General features: G+C 40.9%; 1 long non-coding RNA gene across 1 annotated transcript; it reads right to left on the bottom strand.

The window, feature by feature from the left end:
• Positions 1-316: 316 nt before the first annotated feature.
• Positions 317-9,765, bottom strand: LOC116676710 (uncharacterized). Its single transcript, XR_004328810.1, has 3 exons — positions 9,608-9,765; positions 7,091-7,096; positions 317-330 (listed from the first exon to the last, which is right to left on the bottom strand). It is a non-coding gene; the product is annotated as an uncharacterized LOC116676710 (long non-coding RNA).
• Positions 9,766-13,200: the final 3,435 nt, after the last annotated feature.

Below are 13,200 nucleotides of genomic sequence, written 5' to 3'. Positions count from 1 at the left end.
TTACTAAGCTTCTGAAAGGGCTACGAAGGCACGAGTCTATATCACAATTTTTTACTTCCGGGACAGTTCAGGTGCTGCCGACAATTCCGCCGGATGTCCCTGTTTTTCTGTCTGTCACCTGTGAAACTGCGGTTGATTTATGAGGACTATAGGTAGCTGCTCCTCAGATCTCTGCAGGGTTGGGGTGTGGCCCTGACCAAGTACCACTTTGCTCGTTTGAAAGCCGTGATGTCTCTCTCTCATGGGTGGGCAAAATTCTCTGGGCGGGCAAAGCAGAGAAAGGGGAGGATTTTTTTTCCGGCGAGGGGCGTGTCGTAATACAACATTTTTCTGCCACATGGCATTGTTTTTGTCATTTATTACATCACAGTGTGCAACACAGTAATACAACAGATAACTTATTTATTGATATTGATTAATTTCAATGTTGATCGATCCAACACCAAAGATTCTATTGTACCTTAAATAATGTTTCCAAAATTGTTTCAGTGGTTCATTAGCTCGTTGGAATGAGACTAATGGTAACAATTCTGCTCCCAACCTGTAGGGGGAACCAAGAGGAAAGGGCTTTGGTGCCTACAGTAAAGGTGGTGCTGGTTGACAAGTAGCAAATGCTAACGTAATTAATTTAACACGCTCAATTTTTTAGTATGATTGTTTTGACCACGGTTAACAACTCTGGGCTAACCCACAAATTCATCAGTAACGTTAACTGTATAGATAGACAACTTCTAATGGTAATTAGCTAGCTAGCACGCTTCTGTCTTCAGCCTCAGTCTCCCGGCGCTGCGAGGCTTCAGTCGGGATGAGAGTTGACAAACACCTGGGAAACATCCATTTTACAGTTAGCCCCCAGTCAGCTAGCAACCATCCACTCTCATTACAGCCCCGGCCCAGGGACACATCCATTCCACAGTCAGCACCCCCTGCCAGCTAGCAACCATCCCAGTTAGCACTAACTCCAGTGCTAAGGACACTAACAGCAGTTTACTGAACCGTGGGGAAACAGACCCAGGCACCCGAGTCAAACAGCGGCCATTCGTAATGTTACCCTCCCTTAGCATTACCGGTCCCCCTTTTCGCTTTAAGCCGTCTGTACAGTTAACTAAATTTACCAGACAAAACAGTAATAAGGCACCAAAAGGACTACTAGTAATTTAAGATGTGGTAGCACTGGATCTGGACCATCTGCACAGGAAGGATAACTCTGGGAGTTGGAAGGGGTGTGTCGCAATTCCAGGTTTGTGGAGCTGAGCGTCGCAATTTTGGTTTTATTTCCATATTGTTACAGCCCTACTAAATATACAATGTTGGGCAATATTACAGAGAGTAGCCTAACTATCACCCTTTCAGAGTACGCTGTCTTTTGACAAGATGTCTTTGCATTTTGACTGTCTTGTTCCAAGCAATGATAAAAGACCCTTTTGTTTTGATGGCAATGATATACAGTATTCATTGGTGCATTTATTTACATTTGAACCAGGAGTTAATTATTGGATTACCTTTTTAGGTCACATAGAGTGATGTGCTGAATGTATCACGTAGTGTGAAGATTGTATTTTGAGTCTTGACAATTTTAAGTTTGTTTCAGTAAATGTGCTGAAGCCATTGAGAAAAAATAAAAGTTTAACAGTAAAAGACATTATTTTTACATTATAGGACAGCAGCTGCCTTTCACAAACAATGAATGGACAGCAGACTACCAGTGAATGGACACACATCTGAGGCCAATGAATGGACTGCAGACTACCAGTGAATGGACACACATCTGAGACCTGGAGTGGTGAAGAGAAACCACCCACATATTTCTTTTTATATACTATGTGCCGCCTCTCTTTCACCGTTTCTGCTAGCTCCCTCTTTCCTGCTTTTACATTTTCTTTCATAAGATGTCAAAAGCTCAGATCCTGCAACATTACCAGACCTCCATGGCAAAAAAAATCTTCATCTCTCTGTCAAAGAATCTGAGAAATGTCATACTGCATCTTTCAAGGGACAACTTTAAAATGTGTAGAAGGCTTTTGAAAGCTCTGCTTTTTAGTCGTGTTTTTTTTTTCTGCAATGCCATTTTTTTTCCAGGTGTCCTAATTTGGTTTGAACTAGTAAGGAATAAAATCATATTTTTTCTCCCAAGTAGGACACAGTGTGATATCATGAAAGCCATATTGAGGTTTTAGCCATATTTTACAGGTAGGAAACACTAGCTTCTGTTCTTCTTGCCTCAGGCAGTTTAAACATAGCACAGAGTTAGAGTGACCTGCTTGTTGAGGCAGAATGCTGAACTGAAAGCACACAGCAGACATTTAGCAAGGCTAATAAAGCATTTTTGTAGACCTGTCATGGCATTGAATTCAACTTGCCTGACAGACAGGTTTAGCAGTCTAGCAGGTGGCCAGAATGCTAACAGGTTCATCAAATTCAGGTAACAGATGTTAGCAATGACAGCTTACACAGGGCCATACATCTTTAAATCTACAACTAATTTAATCCATAACTAAGATTTTAAGGACCATCCCAGAGGTGTTATGTTAAATGCTTCAGGGTGTTTCAGGTGTATACAATCAAACGTATTTTACATCTAGGCAAGAGGAAATGGGAACAGTAGCATCTGACTGTCCTGAGGGAGATGCAGGTGGCAGATTTTGAGCAGCAGGGGCGGAACTGGGCACAGCTGGAGCTGCATCAAGGGTGGAACCGGACAAAGCATGAACAGCATTTTTTTAGATGGCCTTGGATGATGGGGCAAGAGTGGGGAGCTGGAAGTGGCCTTGAAGAGGGAGGAGAATGCACAACTGCAGCCTTCAATCAGCCTTCCTCAGTACACTGGGCCAACTCGTGCAGGCATAAAATGGCCGGCATGGCCCATCTCCTCTGCACCTAAAATATATCTTGCATTTGAAATTACATTGTTGTATTTATGTACTGTATTTAGTTTTCTTTTTTTCCCTGATTGGAACATGTATTATCATCATGGTGTCATATTTAAGGACGCTGGCAACTGTAATTGGTCCTCTTGACCGTGGATTGGTAAGTGTTACATTTCCCCCAACAAATTTCCAGTTTTCTTTCTCTATAAACACATGAAATCAAGGAGAGGACTAACTTTTACTGCTGCATCATTTCAACCGTGGTCAAAAAGCAGTCAGAAAGAAAGTAGGCTATGGTGCAAGCTCTGCATAGATCCCCGCAGAACCATATATCCTGCTTCACCCCTACCAACATACAACTACTAAGACCAACAAAAATAAACTACAGTAACTAACTATTACTGCAAAATGTAACATATTTCTTCTTTAAACTCATATAACTTCGGTGATGTATTTAATATAATTTGAAAAAAAACACTTGTTTAAAAAGTTGTAGTTAACTCGTATATTATGTAAAACAAAAACATAGATGGCCCAGGCAGGTCTTTGACTGATACCCATGGGGACTGTGCTCTGGCCCCTGCGATGACCTAGTGAATGTGGGCGGACTTGTAACGACCCTAAGCGTCATATGTGGAAACCAGTTGCAATGGCTTATCTATGAACCAGGGGGAGCAGCACTGAAGACAGACACTGAAGTGGTTTACTGGCCTGAAATCCTCTCTTCTCATCATATTTGATGTGTTTGAGAGTGTGCTCCTACAGAGCATCCTTTATACAATATGATGATCGGGATGGATAATCGGATGATCATGACAATATTATGCTGAAGTGTTTTAAAATTAATTATAATAATTAATAATTGATATTGTTTATTGATCCCCAGTGGGGGAAATTACAATGGTACTGATCTATTCTGTCCATGAAAGCTGAGTTGTTCAACAGAATGCATGACAAAAGAAATTGCAGCAGCCAACTGGCTGCAAGTGGTACAGGCCAGGACAAATTGACAATGATTTTCACACAAAGAAAGAAATAGCTTCATGTATTAAGTTTGTCGAATTTACAAGGCACAAATAATGCTGAATTTATAGACAGCATTTCGCAAAGTTTAATGGGTGTCCTTCTAACTAAAAACAATTTGTGAAACAACTTGATTTTAAGGGAGGCATTTTTTCTCTGTGACTAAAGGATCAAATTGGGGTTACTAAACCTTTACCTTAACAATAGAGGAAAGCATCTAACATTGTTTTATTATTATTATTATTATTATTTTAGGTAACAAAAATTTTGTTTTGACAACTTGAAAATGAATGTTTACTTGTTAAATTCAAGTTAGTTTAAGTTCACGCATACATTAATGACATAAAATCATGGATGACCTACAATTTCCTTATGTTAAACTCAGACAAAACTGAAGTTATTGTACTTAACACATCCAGAGCTTATTATCTAAAGATTTAGCTACTCTGGATGTCATTGCCCAGGCCTTCAGCACTACTGTCAGAAATCCCTATATTATTACTATACAATGCCCATATAAAACAAATCTCAAGAACTGCCTTTTTCACTTGCGTAACACTGCCGAAAATAAGGCACAACCTGTCTCAAAACAATGCAGAAAAACTAGCCAATGCATTTGTTACTTTGAGGCTGGACTATTGTAATTCCTCATTATCAGGTTGCTCAAACAAGTCCCTTAAGACTCTCCAATGACCCAAATGCTGCAGTGCGTGTACTGACAAGAACTAAGAAAAATATCAAATTTCTCCCATATTAGCTTCTCAACATTGGCTTCCTGTAAAAATCCAGGATTGAATTTAAATCCTTCTCTTGACCTACCAAGATCTTAATAGCTTATAGTTAGGGAATGAGAAGTAGCGAAGAACGCCTAGACCAGCAGGGGAGCGTGTATAGCTCCAGATACAGCACCCCACCTTAACTCTTCTTCTCTTCATCTTTATTGACGTCAGATTCCTTTACTAACCTTTGTAGGCTAAGGTTTTTCCGTGGACCAGCTCTTAGTTATGCTGCTATATGCTATTTTAGACTGCCGGCAGACTTCCTTTGACATACGGAGCTAGCTCTCTTTCTATCTGTGTGCATTAATGTCCCATTAATGCTTCTTACTAACTTAGTTCCTAGAGCTTCCTCCCCGGAGTCCTCACAGATTTCCTTGGACTGGAGTGGCATCTAAATGGTGTCTTCTGCCGTGGTCCTGCTCGACGCCCTGCACTACTATCATTTCTAGTCATAGTTCTACAATTTCCACTGTTTATCATACCTAATGCTATAATTATTATGAATCATATTTCTGTATATGTCTATATCTGTCTCAGTGTCTCTGTGTCTCAAACGGTAGCGGCAGATGGCTGCCCACAAAGATCCTGGTTCTGTCTGCGGTTTCTGCCAGTTTAAAGGAAGTTTTTTTCCTGCCACTGTTGGACCAAATGCTTGCTTTTGGGAGGAATTGTTGGGTCTTTGTAAATTAAATAGTGTCAACATAAAGACAAAGGAACATAAAAAGCTTGGAAATTACCAAGGGCCCAGCGAGGACCTAGAACAGATGTGGAAAGTGAAGGCAACAGGTGGTCCAGTGGTAATAGGAACACTCAGGGCTGTAAATTCCAAACTGGGACAATGGCTCAAACAAAGGTCCTAGGAACAGCTACGACACTGTTGAGAACCCTTAGGATCCCAGAACTCTGGTAGAGGAGCCAAGCTTGGAGGAAAAAGACGCCCAGTTTGGGCAAGTTTTTTTATACTCCTTTTTATGGTTATTTTTAATTAATTTGTTCAGTTTTGTTTTTAGCTGTTGTTTTAAAACTCAAAACCAGAGTCACACTTAAAGTTGCAGTAGGTAAGACTTATAAAACTAACTTTCAGTCATATTTGCTGAAACTTACCCTATGTTTGAGTAGAAATACATGAAGCAGGTATTAAAAAAAAAAAAGTCAGCTCCTTTTGCACCACCTACAGCCTGTAGTGCAATTAGCAAAAGTCCACTACTCCCTGTTTAAATGCAATCATGGCCAGGGGGAGAGTCTAACTGCGTGTCAATCACTGCTCATGCACACACATTCATTCTCCCTTGTGGAGGGAGGTGCTTAGGATACCGTTTGGGCTTTAGCAGAAAGGGGGGATGGAATTTGTCAATGTTCAAATTCCTGGATCTTCACAATCCTACCTACAGCACCTTTAATGTATGTGTTTGCCACTTGGCCAATGATTCTGAACTCTAATTTCGGTTCAAGTCTGATCAGCAACAGTTCTGTGTCCAAAACTAAAAAGTGAAGAATTAATTTTAGATTTTACATGTGGCAAAGGTTTTGTGGTGTAATATAGCAATTGTATTAATACATATTGAGTAAGGGTACCTTTAGTGCACCAGCATCTGCAGCAGATCCAGGGTCTACTCCAGTGATGTAGATCCCTAGTCCATATTCAGCACCACCTCTGATCATCAGGCCTAGAGAGCGACCATCGTCCATATTCAGGATTACCTATAGGGGAGACATGACATTCAGATCCCTTTAGTTTTGTCAATAAACCAAACTATTGAGTGTAAAAACATGGAACATGCTGTTAGGCACTAACAGGGGTAATATTTTGGTGTCTCTGAGTGGATTTGAGTCAAATAGGAGGAAAGATGCAGCAGGATGTGACAGTAACAATCAATGCAGTTTGGTGTCACTATTACTGTGTTTTACTCATGTTAATGATTTTACAAGCATTGCTGTTTAGTGGCTTTACCAAGCAAAATGCGCACGTCAAAACATCTTTTCAAAGCTGTTTTATATTGTCAGTTTTACTTTTAAATAAAGCCCTTCTGCAACAAAGATTTTATGGTCATAAAGCAAAGTTACTGCTCTAGTGTTGTAGCAGTAGCTCCCTCAGTGTTGGGTATTGAATGCATTTACTGCTAATATGTGGGTGCCATATACATACATTTATTACCATTCAAGGTGAATATAATTTGGGATAACTTTCCCCAGCAGTGCACACAAAAGGCACACAGAATCATCAAGGACCACGGCCACCCAGCACGCAGACTGTTCTCATTACCATGTGGCAGACAAAATAGGAGAATTTTTACCACAAGGCCATCAGGCTTCTTAACTCATAAACCTAGATATTTCAAATTGCATATTTGCTTACCTGCTGCCTGAACTATTTACATAAAAATTCACTATCAACATGACTTCTGCTATTAAGCCACACACAATCCTCTTTTTCATGTGGGTGGCTGTGTCAGAAGATAGAGCAGGTCATCCTTTAACCATAAGGATGACCATTTGATCCCCAGCTCCTCCCCTCCGCATGTCCAAGTGTCCTTGAGCAAGAACCCAGCTCTTTGTTGGTGCTATATAAATGCAGACCACCATTAACCGTATGTACACATAGTGCTATATTTTTATTCATTTCACTCCATTCTCTCCTATCCCATATATGAATTTTCTCATTACATTTGTGCAATACTGTTGCATGAACGTATCATTTTTACACACAAAACAAATTTTCATATATGTATACAGTGCTATTTTATATTACATTCATCATCCCATATTATCTTAAATCTTATTGTGATTTTATTATTTTTATCTCTTATAATGAGTAGTGTTCTTGTTGCAGCAACTAGTGTTTTTAGACCCAGTGTGACTGTGACACCCAGTGTGGCTGTGACACGGAAAATGACTAATACAAACTTGAAACCTGCCATTAACACTTAGATTTAGCCATAGTAAAACATTTATATTTTCATATAAATCACCGCCAAAATTTACTGAAAGCTGCTGACTTGTCATGTGTTTCTCTTGCATTTTATGTAACTTATAGACTAAAAAATAATGGACAGTGCGTGCAGGTATGAAAAGTAAAGCCAATGCTGAAGTGCCTTAAATCCATGCGCATACGAACGTATTTTGGCTAGGGGGAGCTGTAGCCAATGAGACAAGACAATGCACATGCTTACACATCCCCTTTTCATTCATTGCAATAACATCCCTCCCCTTAAAGCCTTTTCAGATATAGAGACATGATATCCACACCTTAACTGACCAAAATATAGTAGGCTACCCAGAACTGAGCCAATGTTACACAGTAATGGATTCATGTTTACATTACACAGCTTCTATACGCTTTTCTTTACACAACCACTACTCCACCCTATTCACTGCGTGGATTTTGGCGCTCTTATACTATGTCACCTGATTTCCCTCTTTGTTTGGTTCAGAATTACAATTGACAATTGTTAGGGACCGGAAGAGAAAAGAAGTCTCTGCTCTCCATTGACTTATTACTGAAAGTACTTAATACTTAGTACTGCATGAAGGTCCTTGTCAATTTTGTCTGCTAGCAAACAGAAAAAGCTTAAAGGTTGCAGTGTGGTGATATTCATTACCAACAATGTAAGGAGCCCATAACGGAAGTTTTCAGTTTTTTGCTAGCAGTTGAAGTTGACGAGGAGGCACCTTCACGCTATACAAGTAATTGGAGAGAGGACAGTTGTTTTCCACCCCAGAGGGCGTGTGTGATGTCCATATGGACACTGGAGGTTGCTGCCTTACAGCAAACGTCAATGTGAGGCTTACAGTAAGAAATACGAGGATTACATACAAATTACAGTGTTACTTTGTAGGTATATGTAGATGTATGAACAGTGAATGACAAAAATACAATAAATACAGCAGCAGCACACAATAACAGCAATAATGCAACAACAATCATGGGCCTAACTTTAGAAGTTTTTATATCTTGTTTTTCTAACAGAGAAGTCCTTAATGAGGCTGGTAAAATTAATTTTGCGTAGATATCACTTACAGTGGACAACAGAGACAGGTGATTTAGTCTGTTTTGGCCCATTGTAGCTCTCAGTCTATTTTTAACTAGTCTCAGTTTTGAATGCTCCTTACTGGCATTTTTTAAAGTCAAAGTGTTTGCTGAGGTTTCCTTTTCTTTAATAAATTTTATGAAATGTTCAATTTGGTCCCAATCTTTCTCCAGATCACCTGCACATTTCTTCTGGAGATTAGCCCCTTAGAGCTTGTAGGTAATGATGAATGTAGGGAATATTGTTCTACAATGAAATGTCTGCAAATATCTTTGTAGGAGCAATACCTCTGATCCAGTTTCGGGACCAGTAAAAAAAAAAAACAATAGCGGTTAACAATATTATGCCCCACTAAATTAAGTGTTTGCGCACAATACCCACTCAACCAAAGAGTTAATCTGTTTTAACGAGTGCGTGCAGGCCATTGTAAACCGGACATGTTGGTTGCAATATTATATGGCCTCTGAAGTTAATGACATCAATGACCATGTTGTGTAAAACACCAAGAACAGACAAGAACAAAGTGCCTCTCCCGATGATTCTGAATTGGCTGGAACTTGACAAAACACTCCCCAATGCAGTCATCAGACACGTTGCTGACACATAATAAAATAAACTGTCCCATCAGGGGCTTTTGCACACATGGGGTCCAAAAGACGCAGTCCAGGCCAGCCTGTGCATGAATCCACGCTAGTGAAATTATCAAAAGAAATCCGGGTTCCAATAGACATAATTCCTAAAACAGACAGCTGGCATATTATAGATCTTCTTGCATAGATTTGGCACATTAACTGACAAAGATGTATATGTTCTCCAAATAAGGAGCCAACAAATCATGCCTCCCTAATGTATGCTGCAGGCAATTTTGCCTCTGTAGAAACATCTTCTCAGGCCTCTGCCCAGAAACCACTCATCACTGAGTGTTAGATAAGACTCAGAGACAGCACAAGTGCACTAAGTGCAACTTGCACAATAGGTTTAATTACATCTTTATCAATACTAGTTAAGTAGTTGTACATTTTTATTCCCAACTTGTATATATTTGAAATAGTTGTTCTTGTTTTTTATCCTTCATGTATATTGTATCCTAGTATTTCACGTATATTCTGTGTGTGCTGTGTGTCTGATATTTTGCTGCCGTAACACTGTAATTTCCCATTTTGGGGATCAATAAAATCTATCTATCTATCTATCTATCTATCTGTCTGTCCTTTTTAAAAAGTTCTCCTCCAAGTCCTCCAAGCTCATCTAATATATAATAATAATACATTTATTGCAGTACTATGTATTTACAAATATGCAAATACAAGCAGTTCCTCTTGCTTCCCTGCTGTACAAACATTTAATACAGCAGACGTAAATCTGCTCCTGAGCTTTTGGATGGATCACCCATCAACTGAGCCACACTCAAATCGGCAGAGCTGTGATCAGAGGTTCCTCATTGGCTGCATGGAGATGCTTATGCAGCAGTTTTAGCCATAGAGCTTGTTAAGCATATTTGATAATATGAGTGGCAAAGCCATGTTAAAAAAGCCTACGCAGGGACATCATTAGAACGCCTGTGCTTGTGTTACGACCAGGCTTGTTGTAAGGGTGGACGCAATTTAGAGGAACCAAGGGAAAAAAATGGAGAAAAGGCCATGGTACTGGAAGGGATTTTTTTTTAACAAGTAAAGGAATAGCAAATTACAGAACATAAACAAGGGATATATAGGTGCTGCTTATATAAACAAAGTAATTTCCAAACACAACCAATAGAGCACAGCACCCATTAGCTTACAAAGTTGCAAACTACAAAGTTACACTTTATTTTATTTATTTATTTATACTGTTTATTGATCCCCAGTGGAAAAATTAAAACTACACTCTGTTTGTTAGTAATCATTACACACAGGCCTGAAATACACACACCATGCTCACAAATGGAGAGCTGTGGGGTGTTGGATCAGCACCCTGAGCAGTTGGGGGGTACAGTGCCTTGCTCAAGAGCACCTAGCAGTGCCCAGGAGGTGAAGTGGCACCTCTCCAGCTACCAGTCCAAACTCTGTAATTTGGTTTGTACGGGGACTTGAACCTAACTCCCTACAGGCTGAGCTACTGCTGAGATGATGGCGGTCTATCATTTTTATCCTGTGAATATTAGCCACAGGATAAACTTTGGTGACTGTAATATAATGATAAACTTCTGCAGAAATGTCTAACGCTACAGGTCATGGGCCCAGTCATCCAGGGCATTGTTCAGACTTTTATTTGATGGTGATGAGAAAAATTTCAAACTCTGGGAAATGAGGTTCCTCGCATGGAGTTGCATGGCCTCAGAGAAGTTATCCTGGAGGACTCGCAGATAGATGAGGAAGACAAAGCAGCTCTTGCAGAAGATGAGTAAAAAAAACAGAGAGGCATATGCAGAGCTAGTGCAATGTCTAGACAACAAGAGTTTGTCATTTGTAATGAGGGACGCGAAACGTGAAGAAGAGCACTGGTGTTTCTTCAAGAGCACTATGCGGGAAAGGACAAACCCTGCGTTGTGAGTCTGTTTTGTGAACTTTCCTCGCTCCATAAGGCTAGCAATAAAACGGTCACTGACTATTATTTGAGCAGAGACTATATTCACGTGATTGAGAAGAGCAGACGAGCATATAAGTGATTCAGATAGCCATGGTAGTAAAAGGGTTACCTGATTCATATAAGCCATTTGTCGTGCACATCACCCAGACAAATGAGCCCCACTCAAATCGGCAGAGCTGTGTTCAGAGGTACAAGCACTGCCTGCATTGAGATGCTTATGCAGCAGTTTTAGCCATGGAGTTTGATAATATGAGTGGCAAAGCCATGTTAAATAGCCTATGCAGTGATGTTATAGTAGAACGTGTGTGCCTACGTGCACTAGGAAGAGTCATTGAGTTCCTAGACCAAAAAGACGATGGCGGTCTGTCATTTTTCTCCCGTGAATATTAGCAACTAGAAGACGCTAACCACTTTGGTGACTGAAATAACGATAGACTGCTGATGATAGAATATCTAATGCTACAGAGCTGCTGGATGTTTGGGTGTGTCTCAGAATGACAATGGAGACATCGATTTTCAATTCCCCGTTCTACAGAAAGCGGTCAAGCAACGAGGCAATTCCACCCTTGTTACAGCCACTTAGAGCAACTCTGGTCTGCCTCAGTGGACCATTGATCTTTTGAGAAGACTAGACCCAAGGATAGTGTCTTTTTCCCAATGCTTTCACTGTCGCCCTATAGAAACTAAGTTCCTTAAAACATTTTTCATCTAATGATCATAAATGATGCTTAACAGCACACAAGACTAACAGTAAGCAACACATTCTGACGTGCGACAGATTTTTTTGTAACAGTGGAAAGCCAATGCAGCCAGGTAAAAGGTAGCAGAAGTTTTCATTATATAGTCCTAATTGTATTTTACTCTTATTTTAGAAGTATTTGTTGTAGTTATGGCTGATACTGCGGCAGGGCCATCACAGAAAAAAAGGAAATAAAAAAAAAAAACTGAAATATAAAAGGGAAAGTGACAGATGACAAGGGATATGAAATATGTCTACTTCATTCATAAAATAACTTTACAGTGCGTGATGTGCCCAGCCAACATGTACATATGGGCCCCATATGGGTTACAAATGGGCTCAATGGGTACCAAGTGGGCATGGGCTTTAACTGGGCAAAATGTCTGGGCCCCATAGGGGATATGAGTGGGCAAAGTGGGCATGGGATGGAAGTAGGCGATTTATGTGGGCCCCATGTGGGTTACCTAACATGAGACCCACATGGAAAGCCCTGAGGGCCAACTCTAAGGCCCCATAGGGGATATGAGTGGGCAAAGTGGGCATGGGATGGAAGTAGGCGATTTATGTGGGCCCCATGTGGGTTACCTAACATGAGACCCACATGGAAGCCCATGAGGGCCAACTCTAAGGGCCCCATAGGGGATATGAGTGGGCAAAGTGGGCATGGGATGGAAGTAGGCGATTTATGTGGGCCCCATGTGGGTTACCTAACATGAGACCCACATGGAAAGCCCATGAGGGCCAACTCTGAGGGCCCCATAGGGGATATGAGTGGGCAAAGTGGGCATGGGATGGAAGTAGGCGATTTATGTGGGCCCCATGTGGGTTACCTAACATGAGACCCACATGGAAAGCCCATGAGGGCCAACTCTAAGGGCCCCATAGGGGATGTGAGTGGGCAAAGTGGGCATGGGATGGAAGTAGGCGAGTTATGTGGGCCCCATGTGGGTTACCTAACATGAGACCCACATGGAAAGCCCATGAGGGCCAACTCTAAGGGCCCCATAGGGGGATATGAGTGGGCAAAGTGGTCATGGGATGGAAGTAGGCGATTTATGTGGGCCCCACGTGGGTTACCTAACATGAGACCCACATGGAAAGCCCATGAGGGCCAACTCTAAGGGCCCCATAGGGGATATGAGTGGGCAAAGTGGGCATGGGATGGAAGTAGGCGAGTTATGTGGGCCCCATGTGGG

This window comes from Etheostoma spectabile, unplaced genomic scaffold, assembly GCF_008692095.1.
Source record: "Etheostoma spectabile isolate EspeVRDwgs_2016 unplaced genomic scaffold, UIUC_Espe_1.0 scaffold00003661, whole genome shotgun sequence".
NCBI classification, from domain to species: Eukaryota; Metazoa; Chordata; class Actinopteri; order Perciformes; family Percidae; genus Etheostoma; species Etheostoma spectabile.
The sequence above is the reverse complement of the archived record's forward strand: the minus strand, read 5'-3'. Positions and strand labels throughout refer to the sequence as shown.